Raw genomic sequence first — 14,594 nt, forward strand, 5'->3', positions numbered from 1 at the left:
GGCCAAGACCTGGAATGAGCTCCCTACACATATCAGACGCGCCCCCTCCCTGAACACCTTCAGGAAGACTCTCAAGAACTGGCTCTTCGGCTGAACAGCACTGCTGACCCATTCCTCCCCACCCCCAGCGCCTTGAGACCCTAACTGATGAGTAGCACGCTTATAAATTTCCTGATTGATTGATTAATTGATTGATTGTAGGGGGGGTTCGTAAAGTAACCCATGCGAGGGAATGTTGTGCGTACATTCCTAATAGATAACCAGCTTGAAAGCTATTTAACTCATATTACCAATGTGACTTAAGAGTTGCAGGATTAGAAGAGATCGGTGCTTAGAAATGAATAGGCTCACTATGAGCTCTACTGGAAGGGGATTTGCCAAAATATGTGAATGGTTAGGCAGTACAGGAGGTGGAATGCTTAAGTTGCTGCTAACCCTTCTGTTAGTAATACTAATAGGCACTGCATGCATGCTTTTCTTCTTTAAATCTGGAAAAGAATTTCATTAAACGGTGGGTTATGGTGTATGAAAAGGAATTTGAAGGCAACAACTGGGAGAAAGAGAAAAAGAACTGATGTTGAGTTTGAGGCCTTGCAGAGTGACTTTTATGATGACCTGAAAGAATTGGAAGGATCTAAACTTAAGATTCGGAAACTGATCACGGAAGTCCTGTGATGATGACAAAGGATAACCTGATGATTTCAAGCATCATCAAAGGGAGGATTGTTGGGCACATGCAATGTATAGAGTGAAAGAATATAGGCTTTTAGCTAAAGTAAGGCCATTTGGGGCATTGTTCTCCCTATACTGTGACAATGGCTTCTAACATGTGACTCTATCTGCTGTGCTTACTCTGTGTCATAATAAAGAACAAAAGACTTTGACAAGCTAAGAAATGATTTCCTATGGCTACTTAAGCAGAGTGTATCTTCTCAAGGACAGAGCAACTATCCCAGTATGGACAACATACTATGTAACATTTCATGTACTGAGAGCAGAAGCTGTGAACACTAGGGGCCCCGATTCACAGAACTAACTTAAGACAAAATCCTAAACTTACTACCATTTTGGTATTCACAGAAGGCACTTACTCATTTTGGTATTCACAGAAGGCACTTACTCATTTCGGTATTCACAGAAGTTAGGAGTCCTAACTTTAGGACTCCTAAATGCCTTCTGTGAATACCGAAAGTCTTAAAGTTAGGATTTTTCTCAGTTTAGGAGTAGTAAAGTTTGGACTCCTAACTTTAAGGCTCCTAAATGCCTTCTGTGAATACCGAAAGTCTTAAAGTTAGGATTTTTCTCAGTTTAGGGGTAGTAAAGTTAAGACTCCTATCTTTAGGACTCCTAAATGCCTTCTGTGAATACCGAAAGTCTTAAAGTTAGGATTTTTCTCAATTTATGAGTCGTAAAGTTAGGACTCCTAACTTTAGGGCTCCTAAATGCCTTCTGTGAATACCGAAAGTCTTAATGTTAGGATTTTACTCAGTTTAGGAGTAGTAAAGTTAGGAATCCTAACTTTAGGACTCCTAAACTGAGAAAAATTCAAACTTTAAGACTTGCGGTATTCACAGAAGGCATTTCGAAGTCCTAAAGTTAGGAGTCCTATCTTTACTACTCCGAAACTGAGAAAAATCCTAACTTTCAGACTTTCGGTATTCACAGAAGGCATTTAGGAGTCCTAAAGTTAGGACTCCTAACTTCTGTGAATACCGAAATGAGTGAGTGCCTTCTTTGAATACCAAAATGAGCCCTCATCGCAGGGCCAGGGTCTACTCTGAAAAGATGGACAGGCCACAGACTCTTTAAACTCGGAGTCGGTTGGTCAGGTATATGCTAAATCAGATAATAGACTGCAAAGCCAAAGCACTTCTGTGAAATGGCAGATAGATGACTTAATCACAAGTGGCACTGATATTAACTTGCACCTTCCCCCACAAACTACACCTTACATTATTGTGTTAGCCAATGTTCCCCGTTACTATTTGGCCAGAGGGAACACTGGTCTTCTCTGAGAAATAAGGCACTGCACTTTGTAAATATAAATAAAGGGTTTGATAACAGACTCTTATTCTCAGAATTTAAGATGGCTCGCAGAATTGGGTGGGTAGGTGCAACTAACAAGAACCTGGCAGGGTACTGTGTTGTTCTGACCTTTAGATCCCCAGGCCTAGTAATATCAATATTAGGCATGACGGTCAATCAATCGATGAATAATCACACAATTTCTGTATTACCGCTGGGTTTCTTTTATCCTCCACCCAAACCTGTAATCTATAATATGGAAGAAGAGAGACGCCCGACAATAAATCAGTACTTTAAGCCCCGACCCTGGTTCCATAGAAATCGATTTGCGCCACTAAGTGATTTAGCAGAACTAGATTGACCGTCCATTAAAGGGGGTAGGCCGGAGGAGAACTCATACGACTCTTTCAATAATTCTGTTAACATCCCTGTTATAACTGGGAATCTAAGGGAACCCTCGTTATGGGTGGCCCGTGGGTATGACAAATGTTCTCTATCTCAGTTACACAGCACGAGCCCGAGTAAGGCAGGGCCGGGTACAACCATCTTTTTGCCCGATCAGACTTCTAGGAGTCCCGAGGCAAATGCCGTGCAAGTGTCAAACTCTCATCAAAACAGCTGCCTGCTTCGTTTGCTTTCTTGGAACGTTGCAGGGATTACCTCATAGTTAACAGATGAGGCATGGGTTCGGTATGTAAAATCATTTGATATTATAATAATAATAATAATACAGCATTTTGTAGAGCGCGAACAGCTACCTCACAAGGAGGTGTCCCGGCGCTGAAGACCGCTGGGGAACCCGTCCTGGCTTTCCCTGTGAGATGGTCCCTTTCTGGGTGTCTCCAAGGTGAAACCAGGCATCCCCGGCGTCTGTGGGGGGCCGTTGTAGAGATGAGGCAAGCTTAATGCCCAGAGTTGCCGAGTGTGTTCCTGGTTAGAGTAGGTACCGAGGCTTATCTGTACCCAGGAAACGTGGAGTAGGAAGGATGTCAACATAGATGGATACTCTTCCTTAAATGTCCTTGCAGAACCCTCCTCGTCTGGGAGGGCAAAGGGTGGATTGGTAACTATGATCTCGGTACAGTATGAGACGCTTGTAATAGAAAAAGTAATTGACTCCCCTTGGTACCAACTAATTGTATGCTCTAATTTGATCCACGTACCCTTATTACTAGTCAATTTGTACTACAATATTTTCGACTCTCAAAGCTCTGGGGTTATAAATTCCCTTAAAGAAGAAATTGATAACATAGCTTTAAAATTCTCCCCATTATGTATCATCTGGGTTGGAGATTTTAATTGCACCTTATGCCAGCACAGTGGTAATAAAGTATGTGGGCTTTTAGATTTTTATGAACAACCTCTAGCCCACTTTAAACATACTCCTCAGGGTGACACATTAAACTCAATTATTGTAGTTAATGATTTATGTCTGGCTAACAATTTGGCTGATAGCCCGGAGGCGGCTCACCCGACATTTCAGGGGTGGGGGGGGGGCAGAACCAGTACAATTGAATTCATGTTGATCTCTAGTAGGTACTCGTACCTACTAGATAGCTTCATGGTCGAACCTAACCCGGCCAGTGACCACAATCCTCTAATAGCCTCTTTAAAAATGACGGCGCAGAAGGGGAGAGCTGTGGATTGCCCAATAAAATACAATGGTAATCAAGGGGTAAGGTTAAAATGGAGTATGATTGACCATGTTAATTTCGAGGAGAATATTATCAGGAGGAACCTAACTCAAGTGATGACCTATTTAAGTCATCTAGCACACCCCCCCTAGACTCCATTATACAGAATTTTGAAGTCATTTGTAAAGAAGTGGCCAAAAACCTGTTAAGATCAGTGAAAAAATATAATTGTCCCGAACTTAAATGGTTTAACACTGCTCAATGGCAAATGAAGCTCTAAAGAAAGCATTAAGTGTAGTTCCCCATGATAGGGCTTTGATAAAGGAAGCCAGACAGTCCTATAGGAAGACTATAGACGCCAGGCTTGGGATGATCTAGAAAAAGCAAGTGCCCTAAGGGATCCCAGGAGCTTCTGGGAGGTGATAAATCGTCCAATCTTTACAAATGAAACTAGGAGCATGGAAACAAACATAACTAGGACAGCCTGGGAGTCTCATTGCTCTGAGATTTTTAACCCAAAGGATATCATTCCACAGGACCATCAGACAGATATATGTTTTAATCTTGAATCTGCTCAGCAGCCAAGTGCATCCCTGTCTTTAGGTGAAGTGGAGGAGGCCCTGAGAAAAGGTATTGATTCTAAAGCCCCAGGGCCAGATGGGGCAACCTTGGACTTCTTTAAAAGAAATCCAGTGATATGGGGCCCCTTGATGTTAAATGTTTTAGAACAGTCATAGTGGGCCAAATCCCACTATCTTGAAAAAAAGCAGTGGTGGTGCCAATTTTTAAAAAGGGAAACAGAAATGACCCAACATGCTATAGGCCGATCTCTCTGATAGATGCTACATGCAAGGTGATGGGAAGGGTTATCCTTGCACGTTTAGAGACATGGGCTAATACCTCCGGCCTAATATCGCAAACCCAGTACGGGTTTAGGAAGGGAATGGGAACAACTGAGCAGTGTCTTAATCTGTCCTTGATCATGGGTAAGCACATGAAGGCCAGGGGGGCATCGATCCGCTTGGCCTTCGTGGACTTATCCAGTGCCTTCGACACAATGTGTCGCGGGAAGTTGTGGTCATTAATGGAAGATCTGGGCTTTGAGGAACCACTCATTACCCTCCTACGTAGACTACATGCTTCCACCTCTGTAGTTATCCGTTACGGGGGGAGAAAAGACCAAGCCCATTGTATCAACAGAGGGAGTACGACAAGGCTGCATAGTGGCTCCTTTTCTGTTCTTGGTATACACCAATGGCCTTGAACAGTTTCTGATAAACCAACACTTGGATTTCCCAAAAATTGACGGCAAACAGGTACCTCTGCTGTCTTATGCTGATAACACAGTCCTGATGGCCCTGACAGCCAATGGCCTTCAGGGGTGCCTGGATGCTTTTACAGAGTACATGTTGTCATTAGATTTACAGGTGAACTTTAAGAAATCTTTTATTATGGTCTGTGGGCCAAAATTAACGAAAACACGAAAATATACAGTTAAAGGAAAAGTTATTGACAAAGTGAAAAAACATTCTTGTTTGGGTAATGTTTTTAACTCTAACTTAATTTGGGACCAACTTATAGTATCCAGGGTACAACAAACGAGTAGAGCTATTGAGGGGTTGTTCCGTTTTGCTGCCAAACTTGCCCATAAGCCCGTAGCCGAGCTGATAACTTTGTACAAATCCAAATGTTTGTCGGGGGCCACTTATGGGGCTGGAGTATGGGGATACCATAAGAGCTTACAAATCCAAACATTAGAGAATACATTTCTAAAGAGACTTTTACTCATCCTAATAGCTCCCCAACATCATTTTGCCATTCCGAGGTGGGCATGGATTATATTATAGATAGCATACATATGGCCCCCCTGTTTCTATGGGGAAAAATGTGGATTACAGAAGAACTTTCCTTCTCACGATGCATTTTAAGAGATTGCATGAACCTAGATAATGCAATGGCAGTCCCTTGGTTACGTTTTGTCAAACAAACCTTTTATAAGATTGGACTAGAACTTTTTTATGTCAAGCCAGAGACCATACGACCTAATATGAAAATGGTCATAAAAAATGCATATCGAACTGATTTGAGAACATCACAACGGACTACGGAAAGCTTGGACCGTTATTCTCCAAATCGGCAACAATTTTATTTGTCTTTCGCCCGACAAGCTCATTCACGTTTTTTAATGACTAGATTTCGCTTAGGCACCCTCCACTTTCTTGTAGCTTCTTCTAAACGCGCGGGGTGGTTTGAGAGACTACCCCCCTGTCCTTGTAATAACTCAGCACAACAAAGTACAATGCACATCAGGCTATTTTGCACCTTATACAAAGACCCCAGGGTCAGTTTCCTTAAACCAATTTTAAATACAATTCGTCCCTGCTCCTATAAGGAGGGTTTTTATTATTCATGGTCATTATCAACTGTTTCTATCTGCAGCTCTGTGCTTAGTTTTATCAAAATTGTTTTTATACTATGGAAATGTTATGCAACGTAAAAGTAATTTACTGGGGTCTTGTGATCAGGCTGCAATCTGTCTTTGTCCTGCATATCTTAAATTTTGGTGTAGAAACTTTTTATTCATGAATGTATGGTTTCTTTTTGTGTACTTTTATGATTCATTTGAATCGAATAAAGTTATTTGACTGGCTGGGTGTCATCATCCAATTTACAATGGCGTGTAAGTTACTAAGAAAAGGTTATGTGATATTATTTCTAATGATGTCACCCTTATGCTAATTAGCAATCTCAAGATCTGAAAATTCCCCCAAATTTTTTTTATCTCCTGCTTTTCAAATGTTGACATGTATGCTCTCGCCTCCCACCTCCTTTTCCCACCAACCCCACACCCTCTGCTGCCCTGTGCAGGGAAAGTAGGTTGTTTGGTGTCATAAAGCAGAGCATTGAAATTACTATCTGCATTCATGCAAACAGCTAAACAATATTTTAGTTGTCTCCTGTCTGAAATTGCCTCTGCTTCAGGCAATGGCTGAATTACATTCTCTCTATTTTCTTTTCAAAATCTCTTACATTCTTGTTCTCAAATGTTGGTATATATGGGGATTTTTTGTGATAATCACAATTTCTGCTTAACACAAAAGTAGCACCCAATTTGGGGCTTTTGGGCCGTGAATTCTGTTTTTTTTTATTTCAGCAAAATTTGCAAATCCAGGCCGCAACATACTGGAGGGTGAAACCGTGCAGGCTGCTGAGCCTGCTTCCGAGGGCGCATGTACTGTAAAAATGGAGTGGTGTTAGTCCTTCTTCGATGTCCATCATAGACTAGCGCACCGGTGTGTCGTCCCTTTTCTATGCCTATAGCCCTCCCCAGCCACGGAAGCAGAGGAGCGCGCGCAGTTTGAATCGGTGCTGCAGAGCGGAGGACACAGGCTTCTCGCGGACTCCAAGGTAGGTACGGCGATACCACTGGAGGGAGGTACCTCGAACTGTACCGGAGCGGAGGGTGTGGAAAAATATATCAAAGTACGGAACACCAGCGAGGGGGTCTAGGAGGAGTGCGTTTGAAGGTTTCGAGTGACAGGGATGGGTAACATGGAGGACGCTGCAGGGGGAAGAATGAGCATGGGGTGGCTAGAGAATCCCGTTAAGTGAGAGGAATACAGCAGAACTGCAGGCTCGAAGGAGGTCTGGCGTTGGTAGTGTAGCAGGCATCGGACGTCTTTGCTCTTGAGTTAGGTCTTGAGGGAGGCCTCCCTCAGATGTTGACAGGTGTCTCCGTGTCAGCTGGCGTCACTTTTCCAGCAAGCCACTTTCATTTGGCGCATTGGTAGCCGCAAACTTTTCTCCAGGAGCCAAAAAAGTATGTTCTGAAGCATACCTGAGGGACTTAATTGATGCCAGAAGGGTGAGGGTCGGGGTGGTAAATAAGGTGGACCTAGGGGGAAGCAAGATATGGACATGGTGTGGACAACAAAGCGAGGCTTCTGGCTTCAGTCTGCCACCCGGCGTCTAACCTCATGTATCAAGAATTAAAGACAAAACATTAACGTTTGATGTCAAACTGCAGAGGGAAAGAGATATTAGTCTAGTGGCTGAATGGCACAATGTGAAACTAGAAAACCTGGATCAGAGCCGGCTTCTCCACTGGACCAAATTGTGTGATCTCAGGCAATTGTTTTATTTCACACAAATACACTTGTTCGGGATGTGTGCTCCACAAAATCGTCAGTGTAGAGTTGAGCAAGCCCCCCTGTCTTATGTTCCAATGGTAAAACCCACCTAGGCCACACAGAGGGTGCACCGAACAATGACTTTCCTCTTTTTGTTTACTAATGGCATTGTTATCAGAAGGGCGGCGGCATTCTAAGTTCATGATTACCCCCTGGTCATCCAATCCTTGTTCTCTCTACAGAGCGCATTGAGCAGTGGTAATGTATTATGTTTTGATTCTGTGGACGTGTTTGTGAAAGTGGCACACAGCTGTCAAAATACTGACTTGGCGAAAGTAAAAGAAAATACAGTGCTTACAGCTTTGTGGGTGCATTGTGGATTTGATGAAGTGAAGTAGATGCAAGGAAGTGCTTTCAGGAGAGAGTGAAAAGAGGGTGCTGAAAGGGAAAGCGATGAGATGTAAAATATGTTGATAGACAAGATGGGAAGAGAAAAAGGGCGTACATGTCTAACACAGAGTGAACATAACATCAGTGACATTAGTGACTGAGACGCTCTGAAGACCACTACCCTTCCACAGGCCTCAGTAATATTTAAATCACAGTCTCATAATTTCACAAACAATTGAAACATTTTAAATATTAATTATTTACAACAAAATAGTTGTTGTTCATTTATTTTAAAAAGCTAACTGCTATTGACAAGGACAATAGTCCTGTGATTTTAGGTGTATTTTTCTTTTTGTCCTCATATAGCCAGCTCTTATGTTGAAACTCTTCCTATCTCTCTATACTGATTATAATGACCATCAGAGAGAGGAGGGAGTGCCTCATTATGGAGAGTGCGGTTTCTGATACCCGTCCCCATTTCTCTGTACCGCCCTTGGAAATAAACTCAGGGAACTTCAGAGCCGCCAGCACGTTGGCTTAATCATTGGACCCACTTGTTTTTTCTTTCCATTCCATCAATAAAGTCCAGACCTTGTCTCTACTCCCTGGGTCAAAGGCCATATCCGATTCACTTGTTACTATAATACTTTTTTAAAGTTCAGCAAAGGAAGGGGGGTCCTCAGACTTCCACTTCTTGCATATCTCATGCCTTGCAAGTAGAATCACGTAAAAATTAAGCTTAGAAGCAACATCTTTCCCCACCTCTTGCGAGAGCCCAAAGAACACCAAACAAGGGCTTACCTTGATTTGTTTACCTCGGATCTCTCCCAGGAAGTTACAGACCTCTGACCAGTATTTCATAATTTTTTGGCATTCCAGGAACATGTGCCTGTCGTCGGCTCCTTCTATCTTGCATCTTGGGCAGCAGTATTTATTACCTGTAACCTTTGTTCACTTCGAAGACCAATAGACTTTGTGGGCAGTAAATAAGTGGTTACACTTAAGTGAGGCAGGTTTCACAACTGCTCATAGTATATCAAAAGATTTCACCCATATCATGCCAGCTTCCTCCTCATTAAGCTCTTCACTCCATAGTTTTCTTACATCAGCCTCCAGCATATCTTCTGCATCTACAAAGGCCCAATACCAGTAGAAGATTTCCTTCTCCCAGTGCTCTGTTCTTGTTATCTGGTCTAACTTAGGATCTTCCTCCTCCTGTGCCCAATCTTGTGTTGCTCACCAAGAGCCCAGTTGGTAGTATTTGAACCTTGTTAGCTTTCCCTTTGTTAGATTACTAAGTGTCTCCCAGCTCACTAGACTTCCCTCTGCCCAATAGGTCTGCCCAATAGTAAATACCCCCATCTTTTAACGGTTGACTCAATTGATCATTCAAACATGTTGGGATACCCGGTGATTCCCAAATTGGTGCCCTCATCGAGTAATAAGGAATTTTCATTTGTTTCCGGACATACAGCCATGTTCCTAATGCCGTACTCAAAATCTTCAATCTGACCTTTTAGAAAAATTTTGGGTCACCATGTTTAATTAAGAAATTCCGCTGGCCTTGACCCACCTCTCCAAGCATTGCTGTAAACAATGCACCCAAAAATGACCTATCTGGCTTGTTTGCTAACATACGAAAGTTTTTGAAATGGAAAGCGTAATAATACACAAGCAGATCTGGTAGCACCAACCCCCCCACCCCCAGCTTCCTCCTTAATTTCTTCCAACCTATCCTTGACTCTTAAGATGCCCAGATAAAACTACCAATTTTCCCCTGTAGTTTAGCAATATCTTCCTTTTAAAAAAAACAAATGGATTGAATTAAAAAGGAAAGTAATTTTTGAGAGTATAACCATTATAAGGTTTTCCCTACCATAGATATTTAATGGCAGGTTTGCCCACCTCAACAGGTTATCTGGGATTTTGTTCTGACTGCTGCCCGGCCAAGGACCAGAACAAGGTGTTTTTTGTGAAGAGTGCCACCTCTCTCTTATCTGAGTTTAGCTTCAGGAAGTTGGTCTTGAACCAGATGGCGACATCTGACATGCATTTGGGGAAATTTGCGTGGGTGTTTGGAGTTTCATCAGTGAGGGAAGAGATGAGCTGTGCCATCGGCATAAGGGATGATTTTGAGGTCTAGGGTGTTGGAATGTTAGCGAACAGGGCTATGTAAATATTGGGGAGCCTGAAGCTCGGAAAAGAGCTTGGGGGATGCTGCAAATCAGGTCGGAGGATTTGGCGGTGTAGAGGGCCAGGCTGCCGGTCTGTTTGCGACCTCCAAGGAAGGAGCTGATTCATCTGAAAGCCCATCCTTGTATTCCTGTTGTGTGGGGGCATTGTATGAGTATCGAATCTGAGAGTATTTCGAAAGTCGCTGAGAGGTCCAGGAGGATGAGAGCTGCAGTGGCTGTCTCGTCCAAGATGAGACTGGTGGTGATAAGGACAGCTTAAATGCTGTGGTGTGGTCTGAATCCTGAGTGGGATGAGTCCAGGATGTGATTGGCATAGAGGTGGTCGTCCAAATGTTGAGTTTTTACAGGATTTTTGCTGGGTATAGTAGAAGGGAGATATGTCTGTAGTTTGCTGGTGTCTGAGGATCCGGTGTTGGCTCTTTTAGTAGTTGCAGGAAAGTGGCGTATTTCCATGTGTCCGGGAAGGTAGATGGAGTGACAGTCATTGAAGATTGGGGTGGTGCAGATTGGTTCTAATCCTATGACTAAGGTGTAGTGTGGGCTGGAGTGCAACTGAGGTCCCCAGTGGGTAGAGCTCATGGTGTTGACAGTTTCCTTGGAGATTATTGAGGTCCAGCAGGTCAAGGCATTTTATGGTGCTTTCTCATTGTCGTGTAGGAGGGCTGAGATGATAGATCTGGTTGGGGTGTGGAGTTGTAAATTATGCTTATCTTGTGAAAATACAGAGCGAGCTGGAAGCGAAGCTTCTATGACGGTGTGGTGGGCGTGGGGCTGGTTGTGGGGATGGCAAATGCCTTCCCTCTGGAGAAGATACCCTTTGGCTCATTGCTGCTGTTGTCGATCTGCTTGTTCCGGTATAAGTGTTTGGCTGCTCTGAGGTGCTGTTGGTAGTGTTGTAGGGCTGATGTGAAGTTGTCGATGGAGCAGGACAAGTCTGCTTGATATAACGCAACATATCACATAAATGAGTGGTGAAGTAGCAGCCTAATAGGTGCTTTTTGTTGTACCTATGCAGGTCTGCTTGAATAACTTCTATATGAACATATGTATTGACCCGCCTATGAGAGAGTTAATGTTCTTTTCAGTCACACCTATTTTGTTTCTCATTTCCCTGTGTTCCTTCCATTAGGGAATACACAGATATAGTTTACACTGATGTTTCTAGTTAACGTTTTTGTTTGCTTCTGTTTTTTCTCGAATTGTCTAGCTCTGCACATCATCTCCATTTTAATACATTTCCCCATTGAGTTTACTCATCTGCTTTAAATCCCTTTTCTATTTTGTTTTGTGTTTCTAGCATTTATTCTTGCAATCTCTCCTCATCCACAAACTTGCTTTTGTTTGCATTTTGTTTCACAACTGTGTCAATTGTAGTGAACCAAAAGCACTGCTTTTGAAAAGCAATTTTTTAAGTCAATGTTTTTAAGATGACAAGGCCAAATGTCACTACAGCGTGGAGTGTACATTTACATTGAATGGACAGTACCAACCTTTCTCAACACTGGTAGTATATGTTTAATAGGACTGTACCAACCTTTCTCAACACTGGTAGTATATGTTTAATAGGACTGTATCAGTGCCCTCAATAGGCAGGTGTATTTTGTTGACACTTCTGTGATGTTACCATACAGGGTTTGTCTGGTGCAGAAAATAGGCAAGGTCACCAAAATAAGTGGCCCACATTTATGAACTGGATAGTCCACACTTGTAAATCGAGCAGCTCTCAACTTTTTATGACCTGCTGTCTGGGTAGATTCTGAGGATTGGGGAACCACATCTATTTGTGCCTGCTGCGAGCAATGTGTGTGGTAATATTTAAGAAATGAGTCACTGAAATGCATTATGTTGCATCCCTATCAAAAAGATAAATACCTAAACATATCCCTGCTCTTCTAGCCACAAAGTTTGGTTGGTCCACCCACACACCATACAATGAGATGACTGCATCCACAGCCTGCAACAGGGCCTTAAAGCCTTTTCATTGTGGCAGGCCTATCTATCCTATGTAGAAATCCAGATTGCAGATTAAAATACTAATACTGCTAACTCTGGAAAGGGGCCAGCTAGAAAAATAATGAAACCACTATTTTTAATAGATATCAGAAATCCAATTCAATGATAGTCAGATTTGTAATAAGAATTAAGGAAAGTAACTATGAGAGGGTTACCATTTATCTGCCTGAGCTTTCAGATAGGTAATTAGCATTAGCCTCTGCCAACTCCAGGCATGTGCTTAGCATTGAATGAGATATAAACCAGTTGTGAATGTTTTCCCAGCAAATACAAAATAGGTTGATTCGAATGGGTAGGCATGACTCCTCTGAGCTCTGCAGAATCTTTAGGGTGGGGACTGGAGGAATCCTGTTGACCCCCAGTGTAAAATTCCACCGACAGGTCTGTTTGAGCCACTTTTAAAACTGTGGCTCATTTGAAAGGAAAAAAATGTATTTCAGTACAATTCTTGTGTATCCCCTGTCTGGGTATTGTAGGACTCTGCCTTTGTCTATTGGACTACTGTCTCCTACTTTGTTGTGGGTACAGGGCCTGCTTCAAATTAAGACCTGTGCCTGTAAACTACTTTCAGGACATTGGAATGTCATTACATCTTCTGCAAGCCCCATAGTGCACTTGTACTGATTTTTGAAGCTGCGCGCGGCCTTAAGTGCGACTAAAGCTCAAGCAAATGGGGAGTGGGGGCCGACCCAAAGAATAGATAGATGACCGTGTGGGGAACGGCTGGAGGGCCTTTAACTTCCTAACCTACCAACAGTGTTGCTGTCTGCTTCCCTGATCTCGCCGTGAGGGAAACGGCTGTGCTTCACCTACATCACCCAGGGGGCTTTGCGAGCTGACGCCGAGTGTCACTAGAGGGCGCAGATGACGATAAATGCCGGGAGCACCTCCCGCAGCGCGGGCTCGCCCTGGCCAAGGGCAGGCCCGTCCTTGCCCGTCAGTGGCAGGAAGAGGCTGGGCTGGGCCAGCTCTCTAAGCTGATGGTTTCGGCCAAGGATTGACAGTCGTGACAAGACTTGGGTACAGTGGTATATGTACCCTTGTGGGGCCCATTTAATCGTTGTTTTTTTTTAGAGATCGTTCAGGGATTTGTTCTATCTACTGTCTTCCTGTTCTCCGTTTGTAGGTTGTTAAGTTAGTATCTAAGGAAAGTGGGTTGTTTTGTTTAGGGTGGGTCTTGGAACTCATCTCAACATGACCAAGAGGAAGGTTGGTGACAGGGTGGGGGGGACTTTAGATGATTATTTAATCAGAGCAGAGTCAGCATTGAATCAAGAGATCCAAGCTGTTGAACGTAGACTCTCTTTAGAACCTACTTTCTCATTGCCCTGCGCCCAGCCCCTGGTAGCTCCACCTACCACCAGCAATCCCTGTATTGACGACAGCACCCCCCCCTCTTCCCCTGCTTATTTCACCTACAACGGGGTCTCTTGATATGTCCCAGCGCTGTGTTAGTAACCCGAGTTCACCTAGGGTCACTACGAGAGGGAGGATGGCTCTTAAAGGGAAAATGAAAGAAAAGGGCAAGGTGCTAGCAAGCAAACTGTTTTGTTGGCCCAACCAGAGCTTAGAGGGTCTCTAGTAAAGGGGAAGGGCTTAGATTCTAAGGGTAGACCACTGACGCAGGCTACGATTCAGCCTCTCTTGGATTCCCTAAGTGCTAGCTTTAAGGACCAACTAGTTGCCCTTATAGAACCCGTTTTACATAGATTGGATCTGGTGGTAGAGAGGTTAGACATGATTGAAGCTAAATTTAATAGTAGTAAGATTTCTGATGTAAGGCTACCACCACAGTCGAATGGGGAAATGACCGATGGAGTTACCATAGAGGACAGTAATGTTAGATCGACTATGACAACTAGGGCCCCGGTAGCTAATTTTCCTAGACGGGAAGTGAAGGATCAAATCTTAGCTACGGGAGTGGTCTCTAACAGGGGTATCAATCTCCATGTTGAGCAAAGTCGGCCTCTATTAGTTAATAGGGTAAGAAATGAGGAGGAGGGAGCTGGGGTTTTTAACACACTTCCCAATTTGCACCTCCCCCCTGAAGCCACCCCTTACACAATAATTTTAGCAAATGTTCCATCTCTCACTGATGGGACCTATGAGCATTGGTCTAACCTTAAGAACAAATCCTTGCACTACCTAGGGAATAGATTAGGGAATTGTAAGGCCTTGTTTGATGAATTTAAAATGGTGAGGTGTAT

General features: G+C 43.3%; 1 protein-coding gene across 2 annotated transcripts in view; it reads left to right on the forward strand.

Annotated features, from left to right (window-relative positions):
- Nucleotides 1-6,943: 6,943 nt before the first annotated feature.
- The window catches only part of PBK (PDZ binding kinase), a 180,372-nt gene continuing 172,721 nt past the window's right edge, over nt 6,944-14,594 (forward strand). For both annotated transcript variants that reach the window (XM_085613123.1, XM_085613124.1), the window contains exon 1: nt 6,944-7,067. The gene's annotated coding sequence lies outside the window, so the exon portion shown is untranslated. The remainder of the gene's footprint in view (nt 7,068-14,594) is intronic.

This window comes from Triturus cristatus, chromosome 6 (genome assembly GCF_964204655.1).
Source record: "Triturus cristatus chromosome 6, aTriCri1.1, whole genome shotgun sequence".
Lineage (NCBI taxonomy): Eukaryota > Metazoa > Chordata > Amphibia > Caudata > Salamandridae > Triturus > Triturus cristatus.